General features: G+C 48.0%; 2 protein-coding genes across 2 annotated transcripts in view; one reads left to right on the top strand and one right to left on the bottom strand.

Moving 5' to 3' along the window:
* LOC147084068 (uncharacterized) overlaps window positions 1–14,300 on the bottom strand; it is a 77,387-nt gene extending 63,087 nt beyond the window's left edge. Inside the window, exon 1 of the mRNA XM_085979889.1 lies at window positions 14,191–14,300. The gene's annotated coding sequence lies outside the window, so the exon portion shown is untranslated. The remainder of the gene's footprint in view (window positions 1–14,190) is intronic.
* Window positions 14,301–14,935: 635 nt separating this feature from the next.
* The window catches only part of LOC147084064 (uncharacterized), a 256,376-nt gene continuing 252,311 nt past the window's right edge, over window positions 14,936–19,000 (top strand). The window contains exon 1 of the mRNA XM_085979870.1: window positions 14,936–15,020. The gene's annotated coding sequence lies outside the window, so the exon portion shown is untranslated. The remainder of the gene's footprint in view (window positions 15,021–19,000) is intronic.

Genomic DNA, 19,000 nt, shown 5'->3' with positions numbered 1-19,000 from the left:
ATGTTGTCTAGGTAGCATTGAGTCCCCGGAATCCCTTGCAGGACTTGCTCCATAGCTCTTTGCCAGATAGCTGGAGCTGATGCTACTCCAAAAACCAGTCGATTGTACTGGTACAGGCCTTTGTGTGTGTTTATCGTGAGATACTTTTTAGAGGCCTCCTCAACCTCCATCTGTAGATATGCCTGTGCCAAGTCAATTTTGGTGAAACGTTTCCCTCCGGATAGTGAGGCAAAAATATCTTCTATCCTCGGAAGAGGATACTGTACTGTGTGAAGGACTGGGTTTACAGTCACCTTGAAGTCTCCACAGATGTGAATTTTTCTCTGTTCTTCAGATATATCATTATTCAATGCTTTTTTCATGACTGGAACGATGGGTGTTGCCCACTCGCTCCAATCTATTTTGGATAATACGCCTGCCTTTTCCAAATTCTCCAGCTCTGCCTCGACTGCTGGACGAATTGCGTATGGCACCGGTCTTGCCTTAAAAAATTTGGGAATTGCTGCATCTTCCACTTTTATTGAGGCGGTGATGCCTTTCAAGGTTCCTAGTTTCTCTTGAAACACTTCTTTGGCGTTGGCCAAGATGTCTTTTAATCGTTCAGGTATGATGTCATCATTGTTTTTTTTCTTGCTGGTCACCGTCAGTGCCTGAATGGAGTGCCAGTCTAAACGTATCTTTCTGATCCATTCACGTCCCAACAACGGTGGACCACCATCTTGTCGAATGTATAAATACAGCTTTTGTATTTCTTTGCCGTTGTATACCACAGGCACCTTTATTTTTCCTTTGGGGTATACTTTCTGCCCCGTATATGTTTTTAAGATAATGGATGTGTCTTTTAGAGGTATATGCGAAAATAGCCTCTCGTAATCCCGTCGATTTATTACGGTTAGAGCTGATCCTGTATCCAGCTCCATTTTAACTGGGGACCCTGCTATTGTGAGGGTAACCCAAATGGTTTGGTAATCCTCTTTGGCAAGTACATTATGTAATTTGAGACAGCTTAGTCTCTTGTTTTCGGAGTCGCTAGCGCTCTTCTGGTCTTCGGAGCTACTGTCAGTCATCATTTGTACCTTCCTGTACTTTCCTTTATTGATTTTTTTTTTTCTGTCTGTGGATTTATTTTGTCCAGATCGGCATACCCGTGCAATGTGTCCAATCTTTCTGCATTGCCTGCATGCTTTGTCCTTGAACCAGCAGTCCCTCTGGTTATGGGTGGATCTGCCGCAGCGATAACATATTTCGAAACCCTGTGTCATTTCATGGGTGCCGAAGTCCTGTGTCTTTTGTTGTATCTCTGCAGCTCCTCTTGCTGCTGCTTCGTATGATACAGCCATACTGAAAGCTTTGTCCAATATTAAATCTTTTTCAGAAAGCAGCCTTTTTTGTGTTCCTTCACTTAAGAGACCGCAAACGAATTTGTCTCAAAGATAATCTGATAGTCCTGCCCCGAATTGGCAGTACTTTGATAGCTTTCTCAATTTGGCTAGGTAATCAGCGTTACTTTCATACTTGATTTTCTTGAAGAATTTGAATCGTTCTGCTATCAGCAGCGTTGTTGGGCTTATGTGCTCCTGCAGGGTATCAACAATTTCTTTAAAATTCTTGTCCTTTGGTTTGGCTGGAGTGATTAAATTTTGTAACAGCCCGTTTGCCTTTGCGCCCATTAGGTTCAGTAGTACTGAAGCTTTTCTTTCATCTTCTATTCCATTTGCAGTGCAATATACCTCTACTCTGTCCACGTATGTGGTCCAATCTTCTATTTCGCCATCAAAAGCATCAATATAGCCAGACTTAGGCATTTCAGAAAAGATATGGCGCTTCCCGCACTTTTCTTTCTTTTCTGCAGCAAAGATATGGTGCTTCCCGTGCTTTCCCGCCGCTGCTGCCGATAACAACGCTGTTTCCCGTGGTTTCCGTTCTTTTTTCTTTTTATTTATTTACAGTTAGAGACTCGTTCCCGCCGGACTTTTTCTCCAGGTCTGAACGCTGACCTGCTTGCCACGCCGGCTGTCTCCCGAGTGCTCCCTCCCAGTCCGTTATTGCTTGCCTCCGATTTCGCCGCCTGTCTCAGCTGTAGAGCCAGCCGCTGGAGCCCCAGCCTGACGCCCAGGAAGGATTAGCGCAGTACCTGCTACCAGCTTGGCCAGCTGGTGAAACCACAGCTTCTCTCACTTTCTTGAGTCTTCTGGACGCCCGAGGAATCGATGTCCTTGAGGTGCTGCCGAATTGCAGGTAAGTCCGTTTCCACTTCGTCACCACTGTAGTGTCCGTGTGTTGATAAAGACACTGAAGACAGGAGTTGGTTCATAGGTGTTTATTAAGCAAAGTCTGGAGGGGTACTAACGGATATAACACAATATACAGCCTTATATAGCCCGAGTGGCCATTACAGCACATATGGGGCTCTTAAAGGCACATACACTACAAATACCTTGCCCCCAATCCCATGTGCCTTAACTTTACACGCTAATCTCTTATGCGGGACCTTATCGAAGGCCTTCTGAAAGTCCAAATACACCACATCCACTGGTTCTCCCTTATCTATTCTACCAGTTACATCCTCAAAAAATTCCAGTAGATTAGTCAAGCACGATTTACCTTTTGTAAATCCATGTTGACTTTGTCCAATCCTGTCACTGTTTTCCAAGTGCTCTGCTATTACATCTTTTATAATGGACTCTAGCATTTTCCCCACTACCGATGTCAGGCTTACCGGTCTGTAATTCCCTGTTTTCTCTCTACCACCTTTTCTGAACAGTGGGGTAACATTAGCTACCCTCCAATCCATGGGTACTGTTCCAGATTCCATCGAATGTTGGAAGATGATCAGCAATGCATCTACTATTTCTAGGGCTACTTCATTAAGTACCCTAGGATGTAGATTATCAGGCCCTGGGGATTTATCGGCCTTCAATCCCGTCAATTTCCCTAACACCATTTCCCTACAAATACTGATTTCTTTCAGTTCCTCCCTCTCATTAGCAGTAACATAGAAGATAGGAGCAGGAGTAGGCCATTCAGCCCCTCAAGTCTGCTCCACCATTCAATGAGATCATCGCTGATCATCCAAACTCAGTACCCTGTCCCTGCTTTCTCCCCATATCCCTTGGTCCCTTTAGCCTTAAGAAATATATCTAACTCCTTCTTGATGCGCTGTCCCCAGGTGAGAGTAGCTCAGTCAGCACAGAGCTGGGGCTGGAATCTGGGAGAGGGGCCGCAGGCAGCGGGCCTGGCAAAGGGACAATCACTGATTGAATAATAAACAGGGGTAAGGACACACTAACCTCACATCATATATATCTATAGCTTAAGTAGACAGATTTTAAGCCAAACGATGGGACCGATGGCTGCAATTCCCATGCCATGCGGGAACTCTGGGACGCTTCACGTGTCCTGGTGAACCGCGTGTGCAGGTAGCGCCTCCCGTGGCTGGAACTCAAGCTTAGGGTCTCTGAGCTTGGGGAGCGGCTGGAGTCACTGCCGGGCAGACGGGAGGCTGAGAGGTTCCTGGAGCACACGTTCCAGGAGGGGGTCACCCCGCAGCCACAGAGTTCGTGGGAATTGTAACTGGGTGGCCGCCCAGCAGGGTTTGAGGAGGCAAGGCAGTGCAGGAATCCCCCGGGAGTGCGGCGCTCTCAAACCGGTTTTCAGTGCTGAATCCCGGTGAGGGTGACGACACCTCGGGGGGAGAGTGCAGTCTAGAGCGCATCCACTGCACTGTGGGGCAAGGCCAATTTCAGTGGGATGAGAATGGATCCGGCCCGGGTAAATTGGAATCAAAGATTGGCAGGAAAAACTGTAGAGGAACAATGGGCTGCCTTTAAAGAGGAAATAATTCAGGTACAGTCGAGGTACATTCCCACTAAGGGGAAATGTAGGGCAACTAGTCAGCTGGGAAGGCAAAGCAAATATGTGAAGGCAAAAGAGAATATGGCAGGGCTGGAAGGCATTTATTTTAATGCAAGGAGTCTTGCAAATAAGGTGGATGAACTGAAGTTGTTGTTGAACACATGGGAGTACGATATTGTTGCTATCACGGAGACATGGTTGAGGGAGGGTCAGGACTGGCAGCTCAATATTCCGGGGTATAGAATCTTCAGGCGAGACAGAGGGGGGTGTAAAAGGGGAGGGGGTGTTGCAATATTAATTAAGGAGTCAATTACTGCTGTAAGGAGGGATGATATATTAGCGGGTTCCTCTAATGAGGCCATATGGGTAGAACTTAAAAACAAAAAGGGGGCAAGCACTTTGCTGGGAGTGTACTATAGGCCCCCAAACAGTCAGGGGGAGATAGAGGAACAGATATGTAGGCAAATCTCAGAAAAGTGCGAAAATAATAGGGTAATAATAGTGGGGGATTTCAACTTCCCCAATATAAATTGGGATAGTCAGAGTGTGAAAGGCTTAGAGGGTGCAGAATTCTTAAAGTGCATCCAGGAGAGCTTTTTGAGCCAACATGTAGAAAGTCCTACAAGAGAGGGGGCGGTACTGGACCTAATTCTGGGGAATGTAGCCGGGCAAGTGGTGGAAGTGTCAGTAGGAGAGCATTTTGGCGACAGTGACCACAATTCGGTGAGATTTAAGGTGGTCATGGAAAAAGACAAAGACGGCCTGGAAATAAGGGTTCTAAATTGGGGGAAGGCCGATTTTAATATGATAAGGCAGGATCTGGCCAAATTGGACTGGGAGCAGCTACTTATAGGAAAATCCGCATCAAAACAGTGGGAGACTTTCAGAAGGGAAATAGAGAGAGTACAACGCCAACATGTTCCTGTAAAGGTCAAGGGTGGGACCAACAAGCAAAGGGAACCTTGGATGACAAGGGATATACAAAAATGCATTAGAAATAAAAGGGGGGCTTTTGGCAGTTACAAAAGACTAAAGACGGAAGAAGCCCTAGAGGAGTATAAAAAATGCAGGGGCATACTTAAAAAAGAAATTAGGAGGGCGAGGAGGGGCCATGAAATAACACTGGCGAGCAAAATAAAGGAAAATCCTAAGATGTTTTATAAGTATATTAAGGGCAAGAGGATAACCAGGGAAAGGGTAGGGCCCATTAGGGACCAAAGTGGCAATCTGTGTGTAGAGCCAGATGATGTAGGCGGGGTTTTAAATGAATTTTTTGCATCTGTGTTCACTATGGAGAAAGACGATGCAGACATAGAAATCGGGCAAGGGGGCTGTGACATACTTGAACATATTAGCATCGAGAGGGAGGAGGTGCTAGCGGTTTTAGCAGGCCAAAAAGTGGATAAATCCCCAGGCCCAGACGAGATGTATCCCAGGTTGCTGTGGGAGGCAAAGGAGGAGATTGCAGGGGCTCTGACACAAATTTTCAGAACCTCTCTGGCCACAGGGGATGTACCAGAGGACTGGAGAACAGCTAACGTAGTACCATTATTCAAGAAGGGTAGCAGGGATAAACCAGGGAATTACAGGCCAGTGAGCCTAACATCTGTGGTAGGGAAATTATTGGAAAAAATTCTGAGGGACAAAATTAGTCTCCACTTGGAGAGGCAAGGATTAATCGGGGATAGTCAGCATGGCTTTGTCAAGGGTAAATCATGTCTGACAAATCTGATTGAATTTTTCGAGGGGGTGACTAGGGGGGTGGATGAGGGAAATGCTGTGGATGTGGTTTACATGGACTTCAGTAAAGCTTTTGACAAAGTCCCACATAGGAGACTGGTCAAGAAGGTAAGAGCCCATGGGATCCAGGGTGCCTTGCTGTTTGTGATTTGGATGAGAATGTAAAAGGTATGATCAGTAAGTTCGCAGATGACACGAAAATTGGTGGGGTGGTAAATTGTGAGGAGGAAAGCCTCAGGCTACAGGACGATATAAATGGGTTGGTCAGATGGGCGGAAAAGTGGCAAATGGAATTTAACCCTGAAAAGTGCGAGGTGATGCATTTTGGACGGACAAATAAGGCAAGGGAATACACAATGAGTGGTAGGACCCTAGGAAGTACAGAGGGTCAGAGGGACCTTGCTGTAAATGTACATAGATCCCTGAAGGCAGCGGAACAGGTAGATAAGGTGGTTAAAAAGGCATATGGGATACTTGCCTTCATTAGCCGAGGCATAGAATATAAGAGCAGGGAGGTTATGATGGAGCTGTACAAAACGCTGGTGAGGCCACAGCTGGAGCACTGTGTGCAGTTCTGGTCGCCTCACTATAGGAAGGATGTGATTGCTTTGGAGAGGGTGCAGAGAAGATTCACCAGGATGTTACCTGGGATGGAGCGCTTCAGCTATGAAGAAAGACTGGACAGGCTGGGGTTGTTTTCCTTAGAGCAAAGAAGGCTGAGGGGGGACCTGATTGAGGTGTACAAAATGATGAGGGGTATAGATAGGGTAGACAAAGAGGAACTTTTCCCCTTAGTAGGGGGGTCAATAACAAGGGGGCATAGATTCAGGGTAAGGGGCAGGAGGTTTAGAGGGGATTTGAGGAGGAACTTTTTCACCCAGAGGATGGTTGGAATCTGGAACTCACTGCCTGAAAGGGTGGTAGAGGCAGGAACCCTCACAACATTCAAGAAGCATTTAGATGAGCACTTGAAATGCCATTGCATACAAGGCTACGGACCAAATGCTGGAAAATGGGATTAGACTGGACAGGGCTTGATGGGCGGCGCAGACACGATGGGCCGAAGGGCCTCTTTCTGTGCTGTAAAACTCTATGACTCTATGAACTAAAGTCAGAGCTCCCTGGATGACGAAAGAGATAGAGAGTAAGATGAAGCAGAAAAAGAGCGTGTATGACAGATGTCAGGTCGAGAATACATCGGAAAATCAGGCTAAATATAGAAAGTTCAGAGGAGAAGTGAAAAAGAAAATACGAGGGGCAAAGAGAGGGTATGAGAATAGAATGGCAGCTAACATAAAAGGTAATCCAAAAGTCTTCTATAGGCATATAAATAGTAAACGGGTAGTAAGAGGAGGGGTGGGGCCGATTAGGGACCAAAAAGGAGACCTACGCACGGAGGCAGAGGGTAAGGCTGAGGTACTAAATCAGTACTTTGCATCTGTCTTCACCAAGGAAGAAGATGCTGCCATAGACATAGTGAAGGAGGAGGTCGAGGAGACACTGGATGGGATAAAATTGATAAAGACAAGGTACTAGAAAGGCTGGCTGTACTTAAAGTAGATAAGTCACCAGGACCGGATGGGAAGCATCCTAGTACGCTGAGGGAAGTGAAGGAAGAAATTGCGGAGGTACTGGCCATAACCTTCCAAATCCTCATTAGAAACTGGGGTGGTGCCAGAGGACTGGAGAATTGCAAATGTCACACCCTTGTTCAAAAAAGGGTGTAAGGACAAACCCAGCAACCACGGGCCAGTCAGTTTGACCTCGGTAGTGGGGAAGCATTTAGAAACAAAAATCAGGGACAAAATTAACAGTGTGGATTAATTAAGGAAAGCCAGCATGGATTTGTTAAAGGCAAATCGTGTTTAACCAACTTGATGGAGTTTTTTGATGAGGTAACAGAGAGGGTTGATGAGGGCACTGCGGTTGACGTGGTGTGCATGGATTTCCAAAAGGCGTTCGACAAAGTGACACATAATAGGCTTACCAGCAAAGTTGAAGCCCATGGAGTAAAAGGGACAGTGGCTGCATGGATAGGGAATTGGCTAAGTGACAGGAAACAGTGAGTAGTGGTGAACGGTTGTTTTTCAGACTGGAGGAAGGTACACAGTGGTGTTCCCCAGGGGTCGGTTCTAGGGCCACTGCTTTTCTTGATATATATTAATGACTTGGATGTGGGTGTACAAGGCACAATTTCAAAATTTGCAGATGACACAGAACTTGGAAGTATAGTGAACAGTGAGGAAGATAGTGATAGACTTCAAGTGGACATAGACAGGCTGGTGGAATGGGCGGACACGTGACAGATTAAATTTAATGCAGAAAAGTGTGAAGTGATACATTTTGGTAGAAAGAATGAGGAGAGGAAATCTAAACTAAAGGGTACAATCCTAAAGTGGGTGCACGAACAGAGAGAGCTGGGGGTATATGTGCACAAATCATTGAAGGTAGCAGGTCAGGTTGAGAAAGCAGTTAAAAAAGCTGATGGAAACCTGGGCTTCATGAATAGAGGTATAGAGTACAAAAGTGTGGAAATTATGATGAACCTTTATAAAACACTAGTTCGGCCTCAACTGGAGTATTGTGTCCAATCCTGGGCACCGCACTTTAGGAAGGATGTGAAGGCCTTAGAGAGGGTGCAGAAAAGATTTACGAGAATGATTCCAGGGATGAGGGACTTCAGTTACATTGATAGACTGGAGAAGCTGGGGTTGTTCTCCTTGGAGCAGAGAAGATTGAGAGGAGATTTGATAGAGGTGTTCAAAATCAAGAGGGGACTGGACAGAGTAGACAGAGAGAAACTCTTCCAATTGGCAGAGGGGTCGAGAACCAGAGGACACAGATTTAAGGTGATTGACAAAAGAACCAAAGGCGACATGAGGGAAAACTTTTTTACACAGCGAGTGGTTAGGATCTGGAATGCACTGCCTGAAAGGGTGGTGGAGGCAGATTCAATCACCGCTTTCAAAAGGGAATTGGAGAAGTACCTGAAAGAGAAATATTGCAGGACTTCAGATTCCTGGGGCAGGAGGGACCAGTTCTGGGGCAGGAGGGACCTGTCCAAGGTGGACGGGTTGCACCTCAACAGAGCTGGGACCAATGTCCTCATGGGGCGGTTAACTAGTGCTGTGGGGGAGGGTTTAAATTAATTTGACAGGGGGATGGGCACCAGGATGAAACATTAGAGAGGAGAAACAAGGTGAAGAGAGGACTGGGAGAGACAAGTAGCACTAGAGGGACAGAATTGCTGGTCATCTTCCAAAATTCGATAGACTCTGGAACAGTTCCCATGGATTGGAGGGTAGCTAATGTTACCCCACTATTCAAAAAAGGTGGTAGAGAGAAAACGGGCAATTATACCTGGGTCCATTGCTTCCATCGCATACCCATCGGTAGTGGGGAAAATGCTAGAGTCCATTATAAAAGATGTAATAGCAGAACACTTGGAAAACAGTGACAGGATCGGACAAAGTCAACATGGATTTACAAAAGGTAAATCGTGCTTGATTAATCTACTGGAATTTTTTGAGGATGTAACTGGTAGAATAGATAAGGGAGAACCAGTGGATGTGGTGTATTTGGACTTTCAGAAGGCTTTCAATAAGGTCCCGCATAAGAGATTAAAGTGTAAAGTTAAGGCACATGGGATTGGGGGCAAGGTACTGACTTGGATAAAGAACTGGTTGGCAGACAGGAAGCAAAGAGTTAGAAACATAGAAGATAGGAGCAGGAGTAGGCCATTCGGCCCCTTGAGCCTGCTCCGCCATTCAATGAGATCATGGCTGATCATCCAAATTCAGTACCCTGTCCCTGCCTTCTCTCCATATCCCTTGATCCCTTTAGCCTTAAGAAATATATCCAACTCCTTCTTGAATATATTTAATGAATTGGCCTCTACTGCCTTCTGTGGTAGAGAATTCCGCAGGTTCACCACTCTCTGGGTGAAGAAATTCTTCATCTCAGTCCTAAATGGCTTACCCCTTATCCTTAGACTGTGACCCCTGGTCCTGGACTCCCTGACCATCGGGAACATCCTTCCTGCATCTCGTCTGTCTAGTCCTGTTAGAATTTTATAAGTTTCAATGCGATCCCCTCTCATTCTTCTAAACTCCTGCGAATATAAGTCCAATCGACGCAATCTCTCCTCATACGTCATTCCTGCCATCCCAGGTATCAGCCTGGTGAATCTTCGCTGCACTCCCTGCATGGCAAGAACATCCTTCCTCAGATAAGGCAAACAAAACTGCACACAATACTCAAGGTGTGGTCTCACCAAGGCCCTGTACAACTGCAGCAAGACATCCTTGTTCCTGTACTCAAACCCTCTCGCTACGAAGGCCAACATACCATTTGCCTTCTTAACCGCCTGCTTCACCTGCATGCTTACTTTCAGCGACTGGTGAACCAGGACCAGTACAAGATAGATTAAGGCGATACTTAGTACAACAAAATCAGGAGGTACAAGCAGTAAATAAAGAAGTAAGGAACCAACAACAGATTAAAGATCCAGAAAGGCAGAATGCTGGACTTAAACCAGACGAGTTGCCCAGAATAGGTCAACAAGTAATGACGCAAGTTATCGGAAGAAAGGGAATGGGGCCCGTTGGATGGGGCCATGCACTGTATTAATGACAAGTGATACGTGTGTTTGTCTACAGGAACCGATGGGTATGCGATGGAAGCAATGGACCCAGGTGAAACCATTTAACACTAAAGACCCCCATTCTACCCTCTCCTCTAGGGGAAAGAGCTCGGAAGACAACCAGACCTCTGTTTAAATTACAGATAAACATGGATCCAGTCGACCCTTTATATCAGAGGGTCCGTCTCGGGGAGAAGCAGCTCTCCTGGTTTACCCTTACACCCGAGAACTCATTTTGAATGTGGAAGCAAGTCATCCTCGGTTCCGAGGGACTGCCTAAGAAGAAGATATAATTGGAGTAAGACTTCTTTACTCCTGTACTCAAATCCTCTTGTAATGAAGACCAGCATACCATTTGCCGCCTTAACTGCCTTTCACGACCACCGGACGTCCCAAAGCGCTTTACAGCCAATGAAGTACTTTTAGAGTCATAGAGTCATAGAGTTATACAGCACGGATAGAGGCCCTTCGGCCCATCGTGTCCGCGCCGGCCATCAAGCCCTGTCTAATCTAATCCCATATTCCAGCATTTGGTCCGTAGCCTTGTATGCTATGGCATTTCAAGTGCTCATCCAAATGCTTCTTGAATGTTGTGAGGGTTCCAGCCTCCACAACCCTTTCAGGCAGTGAGTTCCAGACTCCAACAACCCTGTGGGTGAAAAAGTTCTTTCTCAAATCCCCTCTAAACCTCCCGCCCTTTACCTTGAATCTATGCCCCCTAGTTATTGACCCTTCTACTAAGGGAAAAAGCTCCTTAGTATCCATCCTATCTGTGCCCCTCATAATTTTGTACACCTCAATCATGTCCCCCCTCAGCCTCCTCTGCTCCAAGGAAAACAAACCCAATCTGCCCAGTCTCTCTTCATAGCTGAAGCGCTCCAGCCCTGGTAACATCCTGGTGAATCTCCTCTGCACCCTCTCCAAAGCTATCACATCCTTCCTGTAGTGTGGCGACCAGAACTGCACACAGTATTCCAGCTGTGGCCTAACCAGTGTTTTATACAGCTCCATCATAACCTCCTTGCTCTTATATTCTATGCCTCGGCTAATGAAGGCAAGTATCCCATATGCCTTTTTTACCACCTTATCCACCTGTTCCGCCGCCTTCAGGGATCTGTGTACTTGCACACCCAGATCCCTCTGACCCTCCGTCTTGCCTAGGGTCTTACCATTCATTGTGTATTCCCTTGCCTTGTTAGTCCCCCCAAAGTGCATCACCTCGCACTTTTCCGGGTTAAATTCCATTTGCCACTGTTCCGCCCATCTGACCAACCCATCTATATCGTCCTGCAGACTGAGACTACCCTCCTCGCTATTTACCACCCTACCAATTTTTGTATCATCCGCGAACTTACTGATCATACCTTTTAGATTCATATCCAAGTCATTAATGTAGACCACAAACAGCAAGGGACCCAGCACCGATCCCTGTGGTACCCCACTGGCCACAGGCTTCCAGTCACAAAAACAACCTTCGACCATCACCCTCTGCCTTCTGCCACTAAGCCAGTTTTGTATCCAATGTGCCAAGGCACCCTGGATTCCATGGGCTCTTACCTTCTTGACCAGTCTCCTGTGCGGGACTTTATCGAAGGCCTTACTGAAATCCATGTATACCACATCCACTGCGTTACCCTCAGCCACACACCTAGTCACCCCCTCAAAAAATTCAATCAAATTAGTCAGACATGATCTTCCCTTGACAAAGCCATGTTGACTATCCCTGATTAATCCTTGCCTCTCCAAGTGGAGACTAATTTTGTCCCTCAGAATTTTTTCCAATAATTTTCCTACCACTGATGTTAGGCTCACTGGCCTGTAGTTCCCCGGTTTTTCCCTACTCCCCTTCTTGAATAATGGTACTACATTAGCGGTTCTCCAGTCCTCTGGCACATCCCCTGTGGCCAGAGAGGTTCTGAATATATGTGTTAGAGCCCCCGCAATCTCCTCCTTTGCCTCACACAGCAGCCTGGGATATATTTCGTCCGGGCCTGGGGATTTATCCATTTTTAGGCCTGCTAAAACCGCCAATACCTCCTCCCTCTCGATGTTAATATGTTCGAGCATGTCACAGTCCCCTCGCTCTATTTCTATGTCTACATCGTCCCTCTCCATAGTGAAAACAGATGCAAAAAATTCATTTAGAACCCCTCCTACATCTTCCGGCTCCACACACAGATTGCCACTTTTGTCCCTAATGGGCCCTATTTTTTCCCTAGTTATCCTCTTACCCTTAATATACTTATAAAACATCTTAGGATTTTCCTTTATTTTGCTCGCCAGTGTTATTTCATGGCCTCTCCTTGATCTCCTAATTTCTTTTTTAAGTATCCCCCTGCACTTTTTGTACTCCTCTAGGGCTTCCTCCGTCTTTAGCCTTTTGTATATGCCAAAAGCCCTCCTTTTTTTTCTAATCCATTTTCGTATATCCCCTGACATCCAAGGTTCCCTGTGGTTTTTGGAACCACCCTTGACCTTTACGGGAACATGTTGCCATTGTATGATCTCAATCTCCCTTCTGAAAGCCTCCCATTGCTCCGATACGGATTTTCCTACAAGTAGCTGATCCCAGACTATTCACTGTTGTAATGTGGGAAACGCGGCAGCCAATTTGCGCACAGCAAGCTCCCACAAACAGCAATGTGATAATGACCAGATAATGTTTTTTCATCATGTTGATTGATTGAGGGATAAATATTGGGCTCAAAACACCGGGGATAACTTCTTTGAAATAGCACCACGGGATCTTTTACATCCACCTGAGGGGGCAGACGTGGGCCTCGGTTTAATGTCTCATCTGTAAGACAGCACCTCCGACACTGCAGCGCTCCTTCATTACCGCCCCTCCGACAATGCAGCGCTCCCTCAGTACTGTCCCTCCGACATTGCGGCGCTTCCGCAGTACTGCCCCTCCGACAGTGCGGAGCTCCCTCACTACTGCCCCTCCAACAGCGTGGCGCTCCCTCAGTACTGCCCCTCCGACAGCGCGGCACTCCTTCAGTACTGACCCTCCGACAATGCAGCGCTCCCGCAGCACTGCCCCGCCGACAGTGCTGCGCTCCCTCAGTACTGCCCCGCCGACAGTGCGGCGCTCCCTCAGTACTGCCCCTCCGACAGCGCGGAGCTCCCTCAGTACTGCCCCTCCGACAGTGCGGCGCTCCCTCAGTACTGCCCCTCCGACAGTGCGGCGCTCCCTCAGTACTGCCCCTCCGACAGTGCGGCGCTCCCTCAGTACTGCCCCTCCGACAGTGCGGAGCTCCCTCGGTACGGACCCTCCGACAGTGCGGTGCTCCCTCAGTACTGACCCTCCGACGGTGCGGCACTCCCTCAGCACCGCACTGGAGTGTCAGCCTCGCTTTATATGCTCAAGTCCCTGGAGCGGGATTTGAACCCACAACCTTCTGGCTCTGCTATCCACTGAGCCACAGCTGACTCCAGTCTTTTACACAGTTTCATCATAACTTCCTTGCTTTTGCACTCTGCGCCTCTCCTAAAGCAGGGGAGTTATGATGAATTGTTAAACAGTGTTTTTTGCAGAGTGACCAAAGCTGTCTGTAGGAAACAATTGTGCATTTGAAAGCAGCTTGTATTGTGAAGCTTGTGCCCCTTTGCCAGGCCCGCTGCCTGCGGCCCCTCTCCCAGATTCCAGCCCCAGCTCTGTGCTGACTGAGCTGCTCTCACCTGGGGACAGCGCGTCACAATCGGCCCCAGCGCATCTGAGCTGGAGAGAAGGTCCCGCCCCCTAGCCGCGCCGCCATTGGTCGGAGGACCCGGGCCCGCCCTCGTGCTATTGGTCAGCGTTCCCGTCAGTCAAAATCACATTGCTCCGGCTCACTCCGCCACCCCGCGCGCAGGTCAATCGCTCCGTTCGGCGTCCGCGGAGGTCCCGCTCGCCCGACTCTCAGGTTTGGTTTTTCTCGTATTTTACTTTATAATCCCGCTCTCCGCCTCACCTCGATTTAAATCGATTCCCCAACACATTACTTTACCCCGGCCGCTGATTCCGCCACGTCCCCGGCCTTCTGTCTGCTACCCGGAGACCCCGCGCAGGCCCACTGGCAGCCTCGTGTTGCGCCTGCCCGCGCTGTGATTGGTGCAGGGGAAGGCAAGTGGGCGTGTCTGGCCCCCGGGCCCACGTGGGGAGTCAAAGGCCGGCTGGAGCGCATGCGCAGCCCGCCTCGCACCGTTGGGAAGCTTTTCAAATATTTATTTTTGAGAAACAAATTGAAAACACTCATTAATTCCCCCAACCTCCTCCCCTCTAAAGTGCGATTATTATTATTTTTGTTTTTCCTCATTTGTGTGGGGTGTCTTTTTTTTACCTTGCGGTGGCGTGCGCCGTTCCAACCGACCCCTGGGCATTGCGTGCTGGCGTCACCGCGTAATCGGAGGGTGTTGATTGACGCGAGGCGCTCGCCAATCAGGAGCGCGGAAAACGCTGGGCGGACCGGGCGGGCTGACGGTCCTCCAACCAATGGCGGCGTGGGAGGGAGGGGGGCGGGACCTCGGTGGGCTGCAGGCCGCTTTCCTGCTTTCATTGTCTGCAGGAGCTGTTAAAGGGAAGGGGAGGAGGGGGTGGAAAAAAACCCAGCTTGTGAGTGTTTATTCCTTTGCATTACCTTTATTGCAAGGCTATTCATCAACTGCATTCATTTAAAAATAAGTGAACCTTTTCTCTTTTCGACTTTTATCCAGAACAAAGAGCCCTGGTGCTGTGAACATTTTGGTGGGCAGCCACTTTTAAAGGGACAAAGACCAGCATTCTTCCTCCTCTCTCTCTCTTGTGAGTATTTGTGGTGGGTGAGAGGGGAGGGGGGGGGTGAGTCAAAGGGGACTGCGGCCCCTTTTCAACAAAAAAAATTGCTTGGCCATTTAAAGGGGAATGGGTGCCCCCCAGGTATTTAAAGGGGCAGTGCCTCTCTCTTTCTGTATCATGTAAGAGCAGGGAGGTTCTGCTTGAACTGTACAAAACACCAGTTAGGCCACCGGCTAGAGTGCTGCGTGCAGTTCTGCTTGCCCCATTGCAGGAAAGATGTGACTGTGCTCCAGACGGGAGATTTTCGAGGATGTTGCCAGGACTAGAGAATTTCAACTACAAGGAAAGATTGAATACATAGAAACATACAAGATAGGAGCAGGAGTAGGCCATTCGGCCCCTCGAGCCTGTTCCCCCATTCAATGAGATCATGGCTGATCATCCAAATTCAGTACCCTGTCCCTGCCTTCTCCCCATATCCCTTTAGCCTTAAGAAATATATGTACAGGAGTAAAGAAGTCTTACTCCAATTATAAAGGGCCTTGGTGAGACCACACCTGGAGTACTGTGTACAATTTTGGTCTCCTTACCAAAGGAAGGATATACTTGCCATAGAGGGAGTGCAATGAAGGTTCACGAGATTGATTCCTGGGATGGCGGGACTGTCGTATGAGAAGAGATTGAGTAAACTAGGCCTGTATTCTCTTGAATTCAGAAGAATGAGAGAGGATCTCACTGAAACTTATAAAATTCTAACAGGACTAGACAGACTAGATGCAGGAAGGATGTTCCCGATGGCGGAGGAGTCCAGAACCAGGGGTCATAGAAACATAGAAGATAGGAGCAGGAGTAGGCCATTCGGCCCTTTGAGCCTGCTCCGCCATTCAATGAGATCATGGCTGATCATCCAAATTCAGTACCCTGTCCCTGCTTTCTCCCCATACCGCTTGATCCATTTAGCCTCAAGAAATATATCCAACTCTTTCTTGAATATATTTAATGAACTGGCCTCCACTGCCCTCTGTTGCAGAGAATTCCACGGGTTCACCACTCTCTGGGTGAAGAAATTCCTCCTCATTTCAGTCCTAAATGGCCTACCCCTTATCCTTAGACTGTGACCCCTGGTTCTGGACTCCCTGGCCATCAGAAACATCCTTCCTGCATCTAGTCTGTCGAGACCTGACAGAATTTTATAGGTTTCGATGAGATCCCCTCTCAATCTTCTAAACTCCAGTGAGTATAAGCCCAATCGACACAATCTCTCCTCATACGTCATTCCTGCCATCCCAGGTATCAGCCTGGTGAATCTTCGCTGCACTCCCTCCATGGCAAGAACATCCTTCCTCAGATAAGGCGACCAAAACTGCACACAATACTCAAGGTGCGGTCTCACCAAGGCCCTGTACAACTGTAGCAAGACATCCTTGTTCCTGTACTCGAACCCTCTTGCTACAAAGGCCAACATACCATTTGCCTTCTTAACCGCCTCCTGCACCTGCATGCTTACCTTCAGCGACTGGTGCACAATAACACCCAGGTCTCTTTGCACTTCCCCTTCTCTCAATCTATTGCCATTCAAATAATAATATGCCTTCCTGTTTTTGCCACCAAAGTGGATAACCTCACATTTATCCACATTATAGTGCATTTGCCATGTTTCTGCCCAATCACCCAACCTGTCCAAATCGTACTGGAGTTTCACGACATCCTCCTCACACCATACCCTCCCTCCCAGCTTTGTGTCGTCTGCAAATTTGGAGATATTACATCCAATTCCCTCGTCCAGATCATTAATATATATTGTGAACAGCTGGGGTCACAGTCTAAGGATAAGGGTAAGCCATTTAGGACAGAAATGAGGAGGAATTTCTTCACCCAGAGAGTGGTGAACCTGTGGAATTCTCTACCACAGAAGGCAGTGGAGGCCAATTCATTAAATATATTCAAGTAGGAGTTAGATATATTTCTTAAGGCTAAAGGGATCAAGGGATATGGGGAGAAGGCAGGGACAGGGTATTGAATTTGGATGATCAGCCATGATCTCACTGAATGGCGGAGCAGGCTCGAGGGGCCGAATGGCCGACTCTTGCTCCTATTTTCTATGAAAGAGAGGCGGAGAGGTTCAGAGAGGGAATTCCAGAGCTTAGGGCCGAGGCAACAGAAGACACGGCCACTGATGGTGCAGCGATTATAATCAGGGATGCTCAAGAGGGCAGAATTGGAGGAACGCAGATATCTCCGGGGGGGGAGGAGGTTGTTTTCTTTGGAACCGAGGAGGCTGAGGGGAGACCTGATTGAGGTGTATAAAATTCTGAGGGGCCGAGATAGGAAGGACCTATTTCCCTTGGCAGAGGGGTCCACAACCAGGGGGCGTAGATTTAAAGTAATTGGTCGGAGCTTTAGAGGGGAGATGAGGAGAAATGTTTTCACCCAGTGGGTGGCGGGGGTCTGGAACTCACTGCCTGACAGGGTGGTAGAGGCAGAAACTCTCATCACATTTAAAAAGTACTTGGATGTGCACTTGAAGTGCCGTAACCTACAAGGCCATGGACCAAGTGCTGGAAAGTGGGATTAGTGTGGATAGCACTTAATCGGCTGGCACGGACAAGATGGGCCGAATGGCTTCCTTCCGTGTCATTATTTTTCTGTGATTCTATCGCGGGGGGCAGGTGGTTGTGAGGCTGAAGGGAATAACTAAGATAGGGAGGGGCAAGGCCATGGAGGGATTTGAAAACAAGGATGAGAATTTTGAAATCGAAGCATTGCTTAACCGGGAGCCAATGTAGGTCAGCGAGCACAGAGGTGATGGGTGAACGGGACTTGGCGTTGAGTTACGACACGGGTAGTTTTGGATCACCTCAAGTTTACGTGGGGTAGAATGTGGGAGACCAGCCAGGAGTGCGTTGGAATAGTCGAGTCTAGAGGTAACAAAGGGCCGGGTGAGGGTTTCAGCAGCGGATGAGCTGAGGCAGGGGTGGAGATGGGCGATGTTACCGAGGTGGAAATAGGTGGTCTTTGTTATGCTGCGGATATGTGTTCGGAAGCTCATTTCAGGGTCAGATATGACACCAAGGTTGTTAACAGTGTGGTTCAGCCTCAGAGAGATGTTAGGGAGAGGGATGGAGTCAGTGGCTAGGGACTGAAAACAATTGCTTTAGTCTTCCCAATATTTAATTGGAGAAAATTTCTGCTCACCCAAAACCGGATTAGAGATTGTGGAGGGGTCAAGAGAAGTGGTGGTGAGGTAGAGCTGGGTGTTGTCAGCGTAAATGTGGAAACTGATGCTGTGTTTTCAGATGATGTCACCAAGGGGCAGCATTTAGATGAGAAATAGGAGGGGCCCAAGGATAGATCCTTGGGGGCACCAGAGGTAACGATTCGGGAGCGGGAAGAGAAGCCGTTGCAGGTGATTCTGTGGCTACGATTAGATAGATAAGAATGGAACCAGGCGAGTGCAGTCCCACCCAGCTGGACGACGGTGGAGAGGCATTGGGAGAAGGATGGAGTGGTCAACCGTGTCAAAGGCTGCAGACAAGTCAGGAAGGACGAGGAGGGATAGTTTACCTTTGTCACAGTCACAAAGGATGTCATTTGATGAGACTTTGATGAGACTTGATTTGACTTTAGGGCCAAGTCAGTGAGGTGGATTGGGCTGTTTCTGGCCCGCTGGTTAATGTGGGCACGGCAGGACACCAGTGGGACCGGCTCTGCCCTGTTTGTTCTTTGAGGCAAAATAAGCCAAAAAAGATTCCTGCTTCCCCCCTTACCCTTTCTACACTCCTTTTACAGGGTTTTAGAAGTGGAGCATTTACAGACAGGAAGCTCAAACCAAACAGCACCTCAAGATCTGACAGAGTTACACGTTTCCTCAGGACCTGATTCAGTCGCTCATCCAATCTGCTGGCACAGCCGTGAGTTCACACTGATGAGAGACCTTTTAAATGTTCTGAGTGTGGGAAGAGCTTCAAAATCTACAAGTACTTGAAGCGACAACAGTGGTTACACAC

This window comes from Somniosus microcephalus, unplaced genomic scaffold (genome assembly GCF_052327205.1).
Source record: "Somniosus microcephalus isolate GS21.2 unplaced genomic scaffold, FLI_Smic_1.0 scaffold2, whole genome shotgun sequence".
Lineage (NCBI taxonomy): Eukaryota > Metazoa > Chordata > Chondrichthyes > Squaliformes > Somniosidae > Somniosus > Somniosus microcephalus.
This window is presented reverse-complemented; position numbering and strand designations above follow the sequence as displayed.